Source organism: Ictalurus punctatus, chromosome 10 (genome assembly GCF_001660625.3).
Source record: "Ictalurus punctatus breed USDA103 chromosome 10, Coco_2.0, whole genome shotgun sequence".
Lineage (NCBI taxonomy): Eukaryota > Metazoa > Chordata > Actinopteri > Siluriformes > Ictaluridae > Ictalurus > Ictalurus punctatus.
In genome coordinates this window covers 13168432-13188416 of record NC_030425.2, presented here as the reverse complement: position 1 = coordinate 13188416, position 19985 = coordinate 13168432, and the positions used below count along the sequence as shown (strand labels likewise).

Below are 19985 nucleotides of genomic sequence, written 5' to 3'. Positions count from 1 at the left end.
GTCCACCCACGCAGTGGTTGCACTCCCTTAGAAAAGCTGGGAGCTCATTGGTATTCGGGCGGAATTCTCTGGCAGCCCCAGTACTGCAGCCACTCCAACTGAGTGTGGACACACAGGCCTGCTGCCTTCAGTGTGTGTGTGTGTGTGTGTGTGTGTGTGTGTGTAGTGAGGAGGGAGTTGACAAAAGAGGGAGGGAGGAAGGGAGGCTTTGGGGGAACAGGCAATGAGATGCAGAGAAAGGAAAAGAAGAAGAAGAGGTCGGAGTCAATAAATGGGAGCTGAAAACAAAGATAAATAGGGAGAGGAAGGGAATGGTATGGAGGTAAGTAGGGAAAGATGGAGAGAGAGGAGGATGATGGGAAATGAAATTGAAGCGTGTGCTTAGTGATGGGTGGAGGGAGGGATGTTGGATTTAATGTGGCATATGCTAACCTTAAGCTTCTGCTTGTGCATCATTAGGACCCAAAGAGGTCTCTTTCTCTCTCTCTCTCTCTCCCTCACACACACACACACACACACTTAGGTCTCGGAGCCCGGTGTGTAGGCTGCATTCTGATTGGACTAGATGTTCCCCTAAGCGAGACCTGCAAAAGCTATTGGAAATCTGCTCGAAGGAGAGCAGAAGGTAGGAGAGTGGGTTGCTAGCTTTTCATGCTCTTTCTCTCTTTATTTCTCGACCCCCACAGTGCGTATCATTCTCCCACCCCCTTCCATCAGAACCTATCTCCCATCGCTCTTTCTCTCTGTAACCCCCCCATCCCACACCACTCTCTCTATTTATGCCCTTTTCTTCCCATGTTCCTTAGCATGAAGAGTCTCTCCATCCCAGGTGGTGTCTGCTCCTTCTCGTCACCACACCCCCCATTTCCCCACCCCCCACTCAGTTGCCCTTTTTCCGTCTATCTGTGGCTATCTTGCTGGTTCTCCACCCCCTCTCGCCAGTCCGCTTTTCTTTCACTTTCTTTTCTTTTTTTCATCTGGGCACGCATTCCTTTCCACCCACACTAAATCATTTCAAGTGTCTGGGCCCAGACACACACACACACACACACACACACACACACTCACAAACAGCCCTCCAAGCCAAGCAAAGGAGGGGGTAAAACAAGGGGAAAACAATAAGAGGTGGGATAAAAGCTTTGTATCCCTCTTCACCCATCCCACCGAGGCACTGACCGTATCAAAACACAAAGCAGGTGAACGAAATGGACGCCTCTCAGCATCTTTCCATTTTTCCATGGTGTCCTGCTGATGTCCCAGGTGATAATGACTAACGTCATTATGTTAAATTTCCTCTCCAGCTGTTCAGGGACAACCTGGTCTGACCCTGCATTAAGACTTTTAAATCAGTACACATTTTAGATAGGCAAAAATTACACAATGGATTCTTTTATTTTTTCTTCTTTTATTCCATCAATAATTAAGGTGCTGACATGAATAATTCAGCATGCTGAGCTCATTTTTTATTATTTCTAATAACCTCTGAAATGAACTTAAGAAGACGTACGGGATTCCATGCTACAAGACCCTGCTAATCCACTTTCTTTACAGAACCGTTACTTACCGAACCCACGGTTTGCATTTTCTACTTGCTTCCTGAACGTTCCCTTTCGCACATATTCAATTTTCTTTTTCCCTGTCTTGTCACTGAGATTACATGCATGTGGGATGGAGGCCTGGTGTCTGAAAAGAACGACACAGAGGCAGGGATAAGCGCTGGTGGCTGAGAGGGGATTTCATTCGCAATCCTTTCCCTGTACAATGAAGCCCACAATCACACGAAGTAATCCAATCTATTCAAAACACTGTGCAGTGGCATTACCCTCGCCTCAGAGAACCTGGTATTCTTGCTACTTTTTGTTCCTGTTAGAAAACGGAGTCAATGTCTGAGTCACACACTAATATTATCACGTCTCCTCGCACTCATGTCTTGGAGATTTGAGTCATTTGAATCTTTTTTGGAGAACAGGGTGAGATGTCCCAATATAGTGCTATGTTCTTGTTTTGTGTACACAGCCTTTGTCCAGCTCAGTGTCTTCACAACATTAAGTGCTAACAATAACGGAAAAGGACAGAGTCACAGTTGGTCAGGCTTAAAGTAGAGTCAGTCTCAGACACTCCATCCACGGACCATCTGAGATGTATTGTACACTTAACTGGCCATAACTATCAGGATCTCACTGGCTATTAGCATCTCTGTGTGTAAGTACTTTATTGTACTGTTTTTAATCAGTTGGACAGATACAAAATGAACACTGTGGCAGATATAGTGACTGAACTGAGAAACAGTTTGGAGGTTCACCTCTCTGTCATGTGCCCACCATTTCATCGCTGTGTTTAAGTTTGTGTCACCTCAGAATTCACCGCACTCCTCCCTTGAGACCGTGTCTGTTTATGTCTCACACCAACGTCCCTTTTGAACTGCTCCAACAGTCAGCACACATATACAGAGACAGGCCTGGTCAACGCCTGCTAATCAGGCTGTGACGTTTGTTTGGAAAACAAAGCAGTTCTCTGGTGTGATCCATCTATGTTGCCCCAGTGCTTGGTGGGAAGAGGGTGGCAGCATGGTCACAGAGTGGCTGAAAATAGTTGCGGTCAAAGGACACTTGTAAAGGCGTTGCTTTAGTTATAGCCAATTTGCTCAGGAGTTGTATATGGCAAAGTGTGTAAACCAGAATAGAATTGAATTGCGCTACAATAAAAAGCAGGGCTATATGATATTATATAAAATGATGATATTGAATTCTTGATTCAGGGTATTAGCATGTTTGCATCACACCTCCGGGGTTGGGGGTTCAAATCCCGCCTCCCCCTGTGTCCGTGGAGCTTGCATGTTCTCCCCGTGTTTCGGGGGTTTCCTCCAGGTACTTTGGTTTCCTCCTCCAGTCCAAAGACATGCGGTGTAGGCTGATTGGAATTTTAAAATTGTCCATAGTGTGTGAATGGGTATGCAATTGTGCCCTGCAATGGATTGGCACCCCGTCCAGGGTTCCCCTGCCTTGTGCCCCGAGTTCCCTGGGATAGGCTCCAGGCTCCCTGCAGCCCTGTGTAGGATAAGCAGTACAGAAAATGGATGAATGGAATAATAATAGCTTTGTTGTCTGCACTGCTGTCTGTTCTTCTTATGACTTATTTGTAGCCACTGGATAGAAACTGGAGTTTACTAACATTATAAACCCCTTACAGTGCAAGTGGTACAGAAAATGGATGGATGGATGGAATTCTTGATTCTGATTGGCCAGAAGGTGTTGATTTATGCACTAATTGTAACATGTTATTATTTCTATTAAAAAATAAAATTCACTCCACATGAACTGATTTAAAAAATGTATGACTGTTGAATGTTTATTTAACAATTTTGTAAGGATACTCCAGTGTCAGAGCTCTGTAACAGTCAGAGCTGTAAGTTACATTTTTCAGGACAGAAGGCTTTATGTGCTGCAGTTTCTTGGTAACACAAGCTGCATTTTTTTTTGTCTTGCTAACTTTAAGAAGGTGAGAGTATAAATGAGTTTGTAGCTTCTTTCTTTCTTTCTTTCTTTCTTTCTTTCTTTCTTTCTTTCCTTCCTTCCTTCTTTCAGCTCCTTCCTGGTGCTGTGGATTTGCTTCAGGAAATGAAAATCTGATCTTAATGTAATATGTAAATGAATTGTGTATGAATTTTGTCATGAGGCTCTTTATCTCAAATACACAAACAATACAGTCCAATCTACATTCAACTTAGTTTATGAACCCTAAAACCTTACAGAAATGTTGGAAAAGAGCAGCTGTTAATGGGTTTCAAAGGCATTAACAGGGTCGTTGCTTTGCATGTTTATTTACCTGCTCAAAGCTGCACGACCCACCAACTCACACAAATGCAGCTTTCTGAGAAACATGCTAACATGTGGCTGTTCTTTCAAAAGCTAAAGGAGCGCCTTTAGTAGAGCAGCAGAGCAGCAGGAATCAACGTGAAGGTCAAACCCCAACGCTTGTGTGCTGTGTGTTAATGCCTGTGGTGTGCGGTCAGCACTATTTCTTTCATTCAGCACAGAATACAAAAGGCTAGCTTTAACGGACCTTCCTAGGGACAGTACCTGTCACTGCATAATCAGGTTTTTTTGTCCTGTGGGTTTATTCAGTTGGCCTTTTGTCAGCGAATGTGAGCTGATGTATCAGAGGACAAGTCACTCAGACACACACACACACACACACATACACGCATGCACACACACACACACGCACACACACACACATATGCATGCACACACACACACACACATATGCATGCACACATAAAAGGTTAAAGTCTAACAGGAAGTAACATCCAGCCACATCTGACTACTTTGTTCTAGGGCATACTAAATATAGAAGCAGGTCAGGAAACTACAGAGAGAGATTTATCATTTACCTTTACTCTATCTGACCCAGAGCCTTGCAGCGGCCCTTTTTAAATGCCTTACCTAGGCAAAACGTCATCCATGTCCTTTGGCACGCCTGTTACAGCTATTTACGCACATGGCGCACTGCTTATCAGCTTGCCAGTGTTCTGTACTTACTGTCCTTTTCATAGCATTCCACACACACACACACACACACACACACACACACACACACACACACACACACACTTTTTGGGATGTGCCAGGCCTAGAATTGCCTGTAGCTCCCTCCTGTATCGCCACTGGCCTTTTTCCCAGCTCATAGGCCCTGGCAGTGAAGAAAGCAGCTCTGAGGCATCAGTCACTTCCTCGCCAAAGATGTTAGTCACCGCCATGGCTCAAACAGCCTGGGGTCATGCTTGAAGAGTTGGCTGTGTGTGTTTGTGTGTGCGTGCATAGCACATCGAGCCCAATTTCAGCTCTGAAGTTAGTTTGTGATTTTTAGCCCCTTCCTCTATGAACTGCAGCCTCAATATGATGTTGAGTCTGTTTGTTATAAAAGACAGATGGGGAGACATTTAGTTCAGCCAAAAATTATAGGAGTTCCATGTTTAGAGGCGGCTATGCCTATAGAGCTCTACATAGAAGGCACCCTGAACCTTCAAATGAATATCAGTCCTCCAGCAGCTATCCAAATATGAAGATCATATGTACTATGAGCTTCTAAAACCCCAATTCCGAAAAAAGTTGGGACAGTATGGAAAATGTGAATAAAAACAAAGGAGTGATTTGTAAATGTACTTTGACTTGTATTTAAACTATAAACGTATATAGACGAGGTATTTGATGTTTTACCTAATCAACTGCATTGTTTTCTGAAGATAAACATTTATTTTGAAATTGATGCATGCAACACTTTCAAAAAAGTTGTGACAGGGGCAATTTAGGATTAATCACGATGTGACAAGTCCTTGCTCTTGAAGTACTAGGCCTTTAAGAGCAAGAACTTGTCACATCGCTATTAGGATGGGTCGAGGCTTGTCAATCTGCCAACAGATGCATCAGTGAATAATCCGACACTGTGAGAACAGCATTCGTCAAAGACAACTCGGTAGAATTTTGGGCATTTCACATTCTACAGTGCACAATATGATTAAAAGATTCAAGGAATCTGCTCAAATCTCTGTGCATAAAGGGAAAGGCCGAAACCCACTCCTGAATGCGCGTGATCTCCGATCCCTCAGACATCACTATGTTAAAACTGTCTTGAGTCTGTAACGGATATCCTGACATGGGTCGGGAATATTTTGGTAAACCTTTGTCACTCACCATCCAGAGATGCAAGATAAGGCTTTACTATGCAAAGCAGAAGCCATACATCAACACTATTTAGAAGCACTGCCGACTTCTCTGTGCTCGGTCTCATCTGAGATGGACAGTAGGACAGTGGAATCGTGTTTTGTGGTCCAACAAGTTAACGTTTCAAATAGTTTTTGAACAAAACAGCCATCATATCCTCTGGGCCAAAGAGGTAAAGGATCATCAGTTAACTACTCTGGAAAAGTCTTTTTTTCTTTTGCTTAAATTAAATGTTAGCATGTTTGTATATCACAAGACCTTTAATCCCACTCCTGCTGCCTTTTCCCAAAGGAACTCCTCCAGCAGTTATTTTTGTTGTCCTTTAAAGCTTAATAAAATTGAAATAAAATCTTTGCACTGTGTCATAGTGATTTCTGTGACTAGCACTATGTGAAAGCGTGCTTTTGTAACTATGGGTTGCTAGTCAATTTCAATCCCACTAGTTTAGGGTCAGATCAGTGATGAATGCCAGCTCAGTGAATCTAGTCTAGACTTGCTTACGGCTTCTGGTGAGGCAGGAGTTGAACAGGGTATTGCTACACCTGCGTCATTACCTAGATAAACCTACCAGATGCTGTAGATATAGCATATTTCATCCACTGAGCTATAACGAGGGATCTATTCCATGCTGTGCACTCTCAATTCCAGTCATGTTTGCTAACAAATCGTCCGTATGAGTGCACGTTAAAAATTGGTACACAACATAGCGTAATACAATTATACATTCATTTCTGCACATTTATTGCATTGAATGATTTATTTATTTATTTAGTTTACAGTTATCAGTGTAGTCTGAAAAGGGAAGTTTGATTATTGTTTATCAGCATTTAACTGCACTAATAATAACAGCCTAAATAGTGATGTCCTGAATCACTTTTTGCTTTAACTATGGAAAAGATGAGTAGCCTTACTATTTTAAATAACTGGTGGACTAGTTAAAAAAATAGTCATGCAACTCCTAGAGCCCCTAGTATACTCTGTTGGATTTGACTTTGGATGGTAAACTATGTTCTCAAAGCCAGAAGTACTTTCTAATGCCCTCCATGAGTGTTTTTTTTTTTTTTTTTTAAACACAGATTAGAAAACTCCCACATTTGATTAGGTAATGTCTTGGCTCCTTTACTGGTGGAAACATGGCCAGTTCTTAAAAAGGTTTATTGGTTCCCTGAGCCAGCTCCAGCTTCGGCCTGAGTACCCTCATCATTTACCCACATATAAACACCCGTATCTTTACCCTCTCCCTTTTTTACTGCCCTTCCTTTGCCACCATGACCAGGCCACAATCAGTCCTCACGTGTTTGAAACACAAGCCCTTTAAAATAGGGGTGCTTTGTGGCAAAATATTCCTGGGCTTCTTGTATGACACCTCTGTTAGCCTGATGGAATTCAGAGGAAAGGAAAATAAAACATATAGCAGAGCAACAGTCAAGCAGTCAGTCACCTTCAGCCAACGTGTGTGAATGGGCATAGCTGAACAGGACTTGAATGGAGGGCAGGCCAGTTTGTTATGACACCAAACAACAGTGCTGCTGGAAAAACAGACAAAAGTAGAAACCAGAGACAGGGAACCATACAAGTGAAAGACAAATAACAGCCAGCAGCTAGAAAAACCAAGGCCCCGTGGCTGTTAAATAAATATACATGGTTTACTTTAACAATAAAATCTTAATGTTGGCAGGGGAAATGTGATTGCAATAAATCAAGAAAAAAAAAATTGGCAAGTATGATCAGAAGTCACTTTTCTATAGGAGTAATTATATTTCTAGTACTATTCCTTGTTAAGTAAAATATAATATATTAAAAATACAGCCTATTACAATTTAGTATACAGGAGCTTGCACCTAATGAAAGTCTCTACCTCTTTCTAAGCATTCACATGTGGCTCCTGTTCCATGCTTGATGCACATTTTGCAAGAGAAAATTAAAATATCCTTTCGTTTAACTTATGGGGAGCTCTACCACAGCTCTTTAACGGAAATCTAATTTACAACAGGCACAAAAGTTCAGCTAATACAGTTCAACCAAAGCCAAGAAATAACTCTGACCCCAGGTTCATTAAAACCAATAAAGTGTCCCACATATATTAAACACGACTGAGCCAGTTAAGAAACATGACGACAAATTGAAGAGTCCTTGTTCATGAAGTGTGTGGTTTCAGATTTAGCAGCTGTCATTAGAGTATAATCTGTGCAAACATTATGGCAGTATATTAGGGGGTGCATGTCCAATGGCTCTCCTGAAGACTTGTTTAAGGCCAAGACCCTTGTGCTTGTTGACACAGCTGTTAAGGGGCGCTTGAAGGAAGTGGGACATAGGGAGGTTTAGTTCAAGCTGATTAGGATCTGGCTGACATCAGTGTACAGGCATCCTAGCTTTATAAAAGGTGTTTGTTGTATGGGCAGAATGTTTCACTTTATTGCATCTTTTATTTTTGCTTTTTTATGTGTTTGTTTATATGTGTTAGTGGTTCATTGCCAGATTTATACTACTGCTACTACTAGTATTATTACCACTAATAATAATAATAATAATAATAATAATAATAATAATAATAACAATAACAATAATAATAATAATGGGTGCACAGTGGTTAGTGGTTAACACGTTTGCCTCACACCACCAGGTTTGGAGGTTTGATTCTTGCCGCTGCCCTGTGTGTGCGGAGTTTGCATGTTTTCCCCGTGCTGCGTGGGTTTCCTCCGTGTACTCTGGTTTTCTCCTCTAGTCTAAAGATATGCATGGTAGGCTGATTGGCATGTCCAAAGTGACCATAGTGTATGAATGGGTGTGTGAATGTGTATGTGATTGCACCCTGCAATGGATTGGCACCCTGTCCAGGATGTACCCTGCCTTGTGCTCCTTGCCTCCTGGGATAGGCTCCAGGTTCCCCGTGACCCTGAAGAATAAGCGGTATAGAAAATGGATGGATGGATGGAATAATAATAATAAAACCTTATTTACACAGATCAGCCATAACATTAAAACCACCTGCCTAATATTGTGTAGGTCCCCCTTGTGCCAACAAAACAGCTCTGTCAGGCCCATCGAGGCACAGACTCCACAAGATCTCTGAAGGTGTGCTGTGGTATCTGGCAGCAAGACAGATTAGCAGCAGATCCTTTAAGTCCTGTACCTTGTGAGGTGGGGCCTCAATGGATCAGACTAGTTTGTCCAGCACATCCCACACATGCTCGATCGGATTGAGATCTGGGGAATTTAGAGGCCAAGTCATTTCCTTGAACTCTTTGTCATGTCATTCCTGAACAATTTTTGCAGTGTGGCAGGGAGCATTATCCTACTGAAAGAGGCCACTGCCATTAGGGAATACTGTTGCCATGAAGGGATCTGCAACAATGGTGAAGGGGTGAATAGGTTGCCATGAAGGGGTCTGCAACAATGTTTCGGTAGGTGGTACGTGTCAAAGTAACATCCACATGAATGCCAGGACCCAAGGTTTCCCAGCAGAATATTGCCCAGAGCATCACACTACACTGAAGTGTGTCTACACAACACCCTAAAAACCTGAAGTCAAAATGTTGCCCTTTTGTAGACATCTCATTTTCAACTACACCCAACAAGCTTTTGGAATCACATTGTCATACCGACATTGTCCTCTAAAGAATCTGATCTAACAAATCAACAGATAAACTAACTAACATACTCTTATCATACTGTTAGTTTATCTTTACAATCAAGAACATGACGAGGCACTGGGCTGTGCATGCTCTGCAGGTTTCAAGGCTCCATGATGGACGCCGTCCTTTGGCATGACCCTCAGCATTATCAGCATTGTGCTGTGTGTCCATGGGGAGGTTTAGTGAACCATAGCGTGGTAGGAAGTTCAGCAAGGCTGCTGTGACATAGACTGAGCTCAACATCCAGTTTCCTGTTTTGTGCTTTTATAAGCACCTGATTTTCAATGTTTAAGCATGTTGTAGCACCATAGAACAGTAAAAGGGTGTAGCTCATGGAAAAAATGAGACGTTGAACAGGTTTTTTGTGTAATGCTTTACCTTTAGTTTTTTCCTTAACTAACATTATTTATGCCACAGTGCTATTGAATGCTTGACTTGTATTGAATCTGAGTGGTCAGAAGGTGTTGATTAATTTTCTATAACAAAAAATTAATGTCCTATTACAGAAAATGTCCTATTTTCTAGGACAGTAGTTCCTGCTGCAAAATGTATACTGTATAATGTTTTTTTCTAATGCATTATTATTTCTGTTGTTTCTGGGACATATATCAATATGAGTGATGATAATAATAAATTAATAATCATAAATAAATAAACAATCATATAAATTATACATGCTGTTATGGGAAAATAATCCGTTTCGGGGTGGTAACAGTAACTTCACTTTGGTCTGCATCATACCACCCTGTCATTGATTATGTTTGATGTTAATTATGTCACGCCTGAGTGTGAAACACAGTCAAAGAACGTGCTAAGATCCTTTCCCCCTACCACACCCTATAATCGCAACTTCCTCCAGTGTATTGACTGCAAACACAGCTAATCAAGCTGAGAAACCCAAAGATTATTGGTTCCTGTCAAATAAAGGCAGTGAGAGAATAAGCCATTATCAATCTGAGAAGAAAGAAAGCAAAGGCAGACATGGGGGAGGAGACTACGTCAAAGTCTGCATGAAAATTTATTCCACTGTCAATATCATTTAAATATCTAAAGGTAAGATTAAGGGTGAAGTGAAGAGATTGAACACAACTTCATTAAGGTCTTATAGTACCAACATGTCTTCTTTGAGGTCTTTGCTCATGATTGAGGTGTGTTTTTCTGCTTAGACACACCAAATATTGTACGTTAATACTTCATTAGGTGACATGACATTCATTTGAACTCTTACCCTTTTGACAGAAAAGATCTTGGTTGATGATTTACGTGAGATGTTCTGTGAGAGCACACGTTGTTATGTTCATATGAAAGACCTACCGTGACTGGTGGATTGTTGTCTGTTACATGACTCAGCAAGCCTGATGAATATCATCTTTGATGAGTATGCTGTGAGTGGAATTTACAGTGGCTCCTTTTCTTCCTGTAACTAAATCAACGACCTCTTCATACAAGATCTGTTTCATGCAGCAACAGAAAACAAGCACGACAGAGTTGGATGTACTTGTAAATTGCCACTGAAAAACACACTGGCCTTTATTTGTCAAATCTGATTCCTTATACATCAGTTTAATCTTTGCCGTATTTGTACAAACTCACATCTGGTCAGTGTGAGTAAATCTGAGGTTACCTGTTTAACAACCTGAAAAATGCTTGATTTGCCTTTACTTTATGAAAATCAATATCTGTATCAAAAATAATAATGGCAGAAAAAGAAAAAAGAGTAGTAGCCAAGTAAATAGGTAATGAGGTTTTGCGTCAGCATGTTAGACGTTGATTTTTATTAGCTCATTAGTTCCTTGATGGAATAATAGGCACATTTGTGAATAAGAAACATAATAAAGAGCTGACCTGGAAGTGGAGTCTCGAAGACATTGAAACACTCTCATGACTTCCTTGGTGTTTCTAGACCTATTCGGACATGATTCATTTCCCTGGGTAACGTGTATAACTTTTTTAAAGTTTTTTTCCATGATAAAACTTGCATGAGAATGACAGTTAAATTAATTCAGAAGGAAAGAGTTTCTGTCAAGCTTGATTTTATGGCACATGCTTAGAAGATCATTTAATGTTCCCAAAACTGGTCATGGAGAACCCCCTGTCCTGCACATTTGAGTATTTTCTCTGCTCTAATACACCCACTTCAACTAATACAGCCTGAAAATGACCGTAGCTGCTTAGCTGAATTGGATGCGTTTTTAACAGGAAAAAAACAGTGTGTACTTCAGGATTGTAACTGACTTACACTTACACTTATTTCTAAACAACAACAACAACAACAATAATAATAATAATTAATAATAATAATAATAATAATAAAAATAATAAACAATGCATATTGTGGCATATGTGAATATCAAGTGACTTTATACATGTAGCTGACATTAGAATAACTCCTTTAATTAGCCTTCAGGATCGCACTCTTCTTTATTTTCTTTCACCTGATAATGGGCTCACAATGTGTAGGCAGCATGAAGATGAAGTTATACAACCCATACCAAGTTGATAAGAGACTCTCTGACGCATTCTTTTTTCATTTTTTGCATTTCAGGAAGTGGATACATATGCTAGGGACTAAATATGGCAAATAACCGCACCTGCCTTCAAAATTATTTTGTAGCCTAGAATGCATTATTATCTGTGGGACAGGGTTTTTTATACTCTGGTGAGCAAGCCTTGCTAATGGTTTTAATTACATAACAGCTCAATATTTGCTAACTTAATTGTGACCTTGGCCTAAAGCAAGATTTCTTGCTTGAGATTGGTTTCAGTTACTTCTGCTAACATTGGCTGCTTGTTGGTAACTTGGTCAAAATTGAGCTAACTCTTTAGCTGGCAACACTAGAGCAGGTATATGCTGCTAATGTTGCTGAATGAGCACATGCACACTTCTTATCTTATTTTCTTTTTTCATGTGTGTAACTGGGTCTTGTGAACGAATGTGTTGGGAAAACCACTAAGGTGTAAATCCAGCACTTGTATCACTGTTGGCTCTTTTTAACAGCTATATGCTGCCTCAGTTGGATAAATATGCCAAATAAATTGATGTAAATGCAAATGTAAATGTTTTTTTTTTGTTTTACATAAATCTGAATGGCTCCATTGAGGAGTGGGGATGTGGCTTTCCGTCAGAGCTGTGTGAGATAGATGTGTGTGATAGTGTCCTGTACGCCTGCACACACTCCAGCGAGGTGATGCTCTCCCCTTATGACGCACGTCCACAAGCTGATGCTCCCTTTGAGATTACAAAGGCCTAGGTAAGCCAGAGGAACAGTATACAGTGTTAACAATATCAGAAGGACAGCGCATGTACACGTGCACACACCCAGGATCAACATGTTTTCAATCCACTCTAGAGGCAAATAAACCGATCCATTCATCTCTTAATAGCATCTTTCTTTATTCTTTCTCTCTTTCTCTCTCCGCTCTGACTCACAGAGGTAGCTGTGTAAATGTCAAGGGAATTAGTTGGCTTGGACTTTATTTACTGGCGCCCACGGATGACAATGACAGCACGAGGACGGGAGTGTGCACGTTAAAGAAACACTCCGTACCTAACATTCACATCCACCGTAACTTCTCAGGAGAAAAGTTTGCAGAAACAGAATGACATCATCTTTCTAACACTGTTCACCAGGTTAACTATGATAACTGGGGGATAACTATAGGGCCCTCCACTAATATTGGCACCCTTGGTAAATATGAGCCATGACAGGACCTTGATTTTGTGGTCAGTAAACCACTTTTGTGTTGATTTTGATGAATGTTTTGGATCATTGTCCTGCTGGAAGATCCAACCATGGCTCATTTTAAGCTTTCTTGCAGAGGCAGTCAGGTTTTAATTTAATATCTGTTGATATTTGATAGAGTCCACAATGCCATGTATCCTAACAAAATGTCTCAGGTCCTCTGGCAGAAAAACAGCCCAAAAGCGTTAAAGAGTCACCACCATATTTAACCATTTAACCATATGTAAACTTTTCCATATGGCTACATTTCTGTGTGCACCAAAACCATATCTGGTGTTAATTGCCAAAAAGCTCTATTTTGGTTTCATCTGACCACAGAACTCCTTGTCATTTGAAGTTACAGTAGTGCTTGACAAACTGAAGACGCCTGAGTTTGTTTTTGGATGAGAGTATAGGCTTTTTCTTGAAACCCTTCCAAACAACTTGTGGTGATGTAGGTGATTCAGATTGTAGTTTTGGAGACTTTTGACCCCAAGATGCAAATAACTTCTGCAATTCTCCAGCTGTGATCCTTAGATATTTTTTGGCCTCTCAAACCATCCTCTACACAGTGTCTTATGACAATATAGACACACCTCCAATTCCAGGTTGATTCATAACATTTACAGTTGACTGGAACTTCTTAACAGGGGTATAATAATTGTTGCACACCTATAGTTTACAATTATATATCTATTTTTGATGAACCTGTGTTATGTTTGCAATAGTTTGATATCTATGAGAGTATTTTTGTGGATTTTTTTTAACAATAGATCAAAACAATAAAGACAATTTTTCACAGCCTTCTTTGCTCATATTTACCAAGGGTGCCAATATTAGTGGAGGGCACTCTATGTCTCAAGAGAGAGGTTTGTAGCAGGACTAATTCAATATAATGAGGATTGTAATGGGACATTGTGTCACAAGATTCAGTCATAAGAGAAACCAATGTGATATGATCAAATTCACATTAAAGGTGCAGTCAGCAATTTAGCCAATAATGTTTTTTTAATATTTGCTAATATTTCAGAAGTGGCACCTGGTCAGAGGAAACAATCAAGTCTCTTCAGCACTTTGGGCTCTGCAAATGGAAGAGGGGAAAAAAAAGATGGATACAACAACGGGGGCACGGTGGCTTTGTGGTTAGCATGTTCGCTGCACACGTCCGGGGTTCGATTCCAGCCGAGGCCCTGTGTGTGCAGAGTTTGCATGTTCTCCTTGTGCTGCGGGGGTTTCCTCCGGGTGCTCCGGTTTCCTCCCCCAGTCCAAAGACATGCATGGTAGGCTGATTGGCATGTCTAAAGTGTCCGTAGTGTATGAATGGGTGTGTGAATGTGTATGTGATTGTGCCCTGTGATGGACTGGCACCCTGCCTTGTGCCCGATGCTTCCTGGGATAGGCACCATGTTCCCCCACGACCCTGAAAAGGAGTAAGTGGTTGAAGATGGATGGATGGATGGATGGATGGATACAACAATATCAGAACAAAGAGGTGTCTGTAATGTCAGTACTTTTGAAAACTCCATTCCTGGCTTCTTTCCATACTGAAAAACTATTGAAAAATACACTTTTTCCCCCAAAACAATATAGACTTTGATTTTGTGTATTTGAAAAATGGGTCTGCATGTGAGATAAACACTGATGTCTATTGTACTGTGGTTGGTCCCTGACTGCCGCATGATCCCCTATCCAACATATTCAAAATAGAAGATGAGTTAATTAATGAGCTAATTGGTGTTTGTTGTAAATTCTATCTGTTTTGGTCACTTTTTTATTGATAAATGTGGCTATGTAAAACATAAATGCAAAAGTAAAATATGATCAAAATGCAAGACATAGTGCTCTGAATCCACTGCTGTATAATCCCTCTCTGAATTATTACTACTTTTAGCAACCATACAAAAAGTCTTGTTTTGTCACTTTGCCATCTTGGCTAGTGTTTATTATATCAAACAGGGTCAACAGCATAAACTGTTCATGGAATTCCCGTTAGTTTGCTTTTTCACAGACACCAATGATTGGCTAGTATTGCTGTGATTAATAGAGGGAGAGTATACCACCCTCTGAAATCAGGGCCAGTTTAGCTCTCTTGGATAGCCAGCCACATATGATTGTGGCATCGTCAAGATTTGAACTCATGATCACCGGATGATAAGGCGAAAACTTTTCTGTTCTTCCACTTGGGAGCCCAAAACTCCATTTTTTAAATATATATCATATAAAACCACATAGTTTTAATGTGGTCTTGGAAAACCCTCTTGAACTCACATTCAGGCTTTCTGGACTAGGTAGTATGCTTGCGTGTGTTTTTGGGGTGTGGCTTTTGGGGAATACTGAAGATAGAGACTGTAATGAATTTCAACTTCAGCTAACATCTGCCAAAATCTCTGACTGCACTCTTACTTTTTCATAAACAATCTCTAGAAACAGTAAATACAAGTAGCACGGTAGCAAGGTCATCTCCAGACCAAAATAATTTATTGACTGATTTTTGAACAACAACCTCTCTACTATGGACAATGGCTTTAACCAAAGAAAGTTTATTATCCTTTGAGTTGAATAAGTTAAAACAACTAGGTGAAGTCATTTGTCATAAGACCTGTAGGAGGTGTGTTTCTATCAACGATATCACAATGAGTTGCTAGGGAGTAGGTTAAACAAGAACAGGAGTGTTTACATGGTAGAATATTAGCTAGAAGGGTAAAGTTTTAGGTATGGCAAGGTCATACTTGAGAGCATGATTAAATGTGTAGTGTCACAAGGCAGCTGGCTCAAGGGAAGGAGGAAGTGACGCTGGCTCACACTTTGTTTTACTCAGTCTGGTTCTTCAGCGCCTCTGGTCCTAACTTTTGTCCTCATGTACCACTGTGAAGAGTGAGTCAGAATGAAGGAGTGTGTAGGCAACTTCGCTGCCTGAGCCGCTCTCTCACTGAACACCCACACTCACAACCGTCTGAATATAGCACCTCCACATTTAGGCCAGGCCACTCAGAGACAGGGAGATGGAGCTGGCTGGCACTCAGTCACTGGATATTTAAAAAAACAAATAAATTTTTGCAGTCATTGTGTAAAGGAAGTGCAGCAAAAGATCAAATTCCAAAATGTAAGAGATTCTTGCAAGGACAAAATGAGAGCCAGATGAAGCAAAATCAGCACTAATACTGCTATGTCGACAATATCAACAATGCATCAAAAACAGAAAATTCTAGTGCATGCACTAAAAAGGTGATAACATATACACTATGCGACAAAAAGTGTGTGGACACCTGACCATCACACTGTTCAAACTGTTGCCATAAAGAAACACACAATTGTATAGAATGTCTGTGTATGCTGTAGCATTACGATTTCGCTTCACTGGATCTAAGAAGCCCAAATCTCTTCCAGCATGACAATACCCCTGTGCACAAAGCGAGGTCCATGAGGACATGGTTTCCCAAGTTTGAAGTGGAAGAACTCGAGTATTTACTACGTACCAGGCCTTTTTGGCAGACATCAGTGCCTGACCTCTTCTGGTCTTGTGACTGAATGGGAATTTCTCCATAGACACGCTCCACAATCCAGTGCAAAATGTCATACTACTGATATAACTACCATGTTTGGGGAGTTTAGTCTTTAAATGGTCTCTTACTGATATTTTAATATGATTTTTCTACCACTTTTGTATCACCCTTATGACGGACACATGACTGGTCACAATTATGGCCACTGGGACAACACAATGGCTCTTGTTATGCAGTGTGTTTCTGTCCACGAAGCAGTGATTTATTTAGATTTAATCATCCTGGACACTTTCAGTGTTAAAGATAAAGATGCGAATAATTATGTGTTGGCTTTGTTATAGTTTACACTCTAGAGAAACATCTTAATATCTTAGTATGGTTTTATTCATTTCATTTTATATTTTTATATATCGATATTTTTGTTTATTTTAGGTTTTTTTTTCTCCTAGCCTGTAAAGCACTTTGTAAACATGTTTTTAAAAGGTGCTAAATGATCTAAATGATGATTTGGTGTTTGTTTCTTTGTTTAACAGTTGGGAAAATTGATCAACTAATTCAAATTTGGATGCTGTGGTTTCCCACTGGTCAAAATTGTGACTCAAATAAATAAATAAATAAATAAATAAAAAGCTACTTTTATATATGTTATATATATAATCTAATATATTTATATTTCATATTATTTTAATTTAACCAGATATATAACATCCAGGATGTTTGGAGTGGAGTGCACATTAGAAGGAAACCAGATGTCGATTAACATTGCATATAGCCTATTGAATACCAATGCAGTGTCCTCCACTAATATTGGCACCCTTGGTAAATATGAGCAAAGAAGACTGTGAAAAATTGTCTTTACTGATTAACCTTTTGAGCTTTTGTTCAAAACAAATTAAACAATTGCAAAAATAATAATAATAATAATAAAGCACAGGTTTATCCAAAAATATATATCGTTGTTAAATATAGGTGTGCAGAAATTATTGGCACCCTTTTAGTCAATACTTTGTGCTACCTCCCTTTGCCAAGATAACAGCTCTGATTCTTCTATTATAATGCCTGATGAGGTTGGAGAATACATGGCAAGACTCTGAGACATGTGTGTATGTATGTATGTATGTATGTATGTATGTATGTATGTATGTATGTATGTATGTATGTATGCGTGTGTGTGTGTGTACACATTGGGTTAAATGTACACACTGACCTGAGATACTGCATGTAAATACAGAAGCATCCCACTACTCCCAGTACAGCATATTCAGTAATTAGTGGTGAAAGCTCCATACTGGTTTATTCTGATTTCTCTCAGCCTAAGTGCACCCCACTACAGTAATTGCTTTCCACCTCTACATTTATCATCATCTGCTGAGGCTGTCAGGCTGACGGCGAGAGGGGCAACTGAAGTAGCTCCCACTTTGCTGGCTCAAGGCCAAGAGAGGAATGGTGTCCATTTTACATCAAATTGACAACTAATGAAGTGGACTTTGGACAAGCAGGGACTTGTTTTTATTTTAGCTTAACAAACATGGCCGTATAGAAAACCACTTCTTTTCTTTTCTACCTCAACCCCCACACTGAACATAGACCAGGTTACACCCACACAGTGTTGACCTTTAACCAACACCATCATTAAGCACAAAGGTTTAAAACAACAGACACGAAAACAATATAAAGGAAAAGCAAGAAGACTTTCTGAGATAAAACTGTCCTTGTCATAAAGAGAAAAGTTCTAGATGTGGAGCATTTTTGAATGTATAGTCATTCAAAAAAGTACCCCTAAATGTTCCATCGACTCATTATGCACAATTATGCTTTTATTCTATTTTGTAATAAAATTTGAATGGGCTTTACTGCATGTGTCATAATTTTAGCCTACATTATATTTCATAGATAATCACTTTTAATGGAGAATCAAACTCACTCGAATAGTGTGATTTATTTGAACATGGATGTGTTTTACAATGGCTATTTCTGTTACTACATTTATAGATAAGAAAAGTTTGCACATGTGGAAGGCAATCCTGGCAGGAGGTTATTACCCCTAGTAGGATGTAAATAAAATCTGTACTTTTGTGATGTATCGTCAATAATGTGAACGAGTCTGAAAACCAAGCCTTGAATGTATCATTACTTACTTTGTGCACATGCATTGTGAAACATTTTTCATTCAAAGACATTTCCTTCAAGAAAACTGAAATTTGTCTGGATCACACCACCTAATATCTTTAGGTTAGCTGAAAGTTTCTGGATGTTAAGGTTCTAAGAACCTTAACCATATAAACAATTGCAGATGTTTTTTAATCATTTATGTGGCACATCTGCCAAATTGCTGTGTACATTTTTATTATAGAAACCTTTTTAGAACCTGTATAATTGTTTTTTTAATGTTCTAATAATGCTCTCTGTTATCTGGGACCCTGCCAAATACAATTGAAGTACCACTGAATAATCAATTACTGAGTAATTAATAATTAGTTACTGAACTCTATGTGAAAAGATGATTACAGACGAGTGGTTCTTGGTTTTTAATCAACCAATGGATGGTTCTTGTTTTTTTCCAACCAAAGTCAAACCTAATACTACTTAAACCGATTAAATTTTTAAGTTGACGTTTACGTTACCTCCTCCTTGTTAACAGTCCCAATACTGAATAGTGTTCTGGGTAAAAGTCCACATCAACATGCTTTTCATCCCCCAAAATGAGCAATGTGTCACACTACAGCTTTGCAGACCTCACCAAGCAGAAATAAGGACTATAAAAGTGCACCTTTCTGGGTAGGGAATGTGTATGCATGGGTAAAATGGTGTGCATGCTTTGGGCACCTTTCTTCCTCCTGCTCTTGCTGCTTCTAAGTGGTTGCTAGGAGACGACATTCGCTGACGTGGACGCCGTCCAGAGCAGAACAGTCTGGCTTTTTTCGGCTCCCATTTGAAATGTAAAGCAGATGAAAAATAGTAACACGCACCCACATTTCGCGCCGCAAGGACAATTGAGTACCTATCTCAAGTTCTTTTTTAGCCTGCACCACACAGATTGAGATTTTAAAAATGCTGCTAATATGAGAGGATGGATTATTCCACAGGTCATTGGTATTCAATAGGCTACATGCAATGTGAATCTACATCTGGATTCCTTCTAATGTGCACTCCATTCCAAACATCCTGGACATTAGATATCTGGTTAAATTAAAATCATTAGGAATTTGGAAATTAAACACACAGTTATTCTGGATGGTGTTGGTAATAATGTGGATGTGCAGTTGTCTTTAACGGGAATCTGTAAGCATACTAGAATTTTAGTTCCTCTAATGAAGGGGTTTTAAAAACCAGGGACACATTTAACTGTAAAATAATCTCCACAGAACATACTTATTTTGTGAGCCTATTTACATTTATCTA

General features: G+C 39.9%; 1 long non-coding RNA gene across 1 annotated transcript; it reads left to right on the top strand.

Moving 5' to 3' along the window:
• The first annotated feature begins 226 nt into the window (after positions 1-226).
• Positions 227-15679, top strand: LOC108270572 (uncharacterized). Its single transcript, XR_001813703.3, has 4 exons — positions 227-322; positions 524-625; positions 12460-12609; positions 14111-15679. It is a non-coding gene; the product is annotated as an uncharacterized LOC108270572 (long non-coding RNA).
• The last annotated feature ends 4306 nt before the right edge of the window (positions 15680-19985 follow it).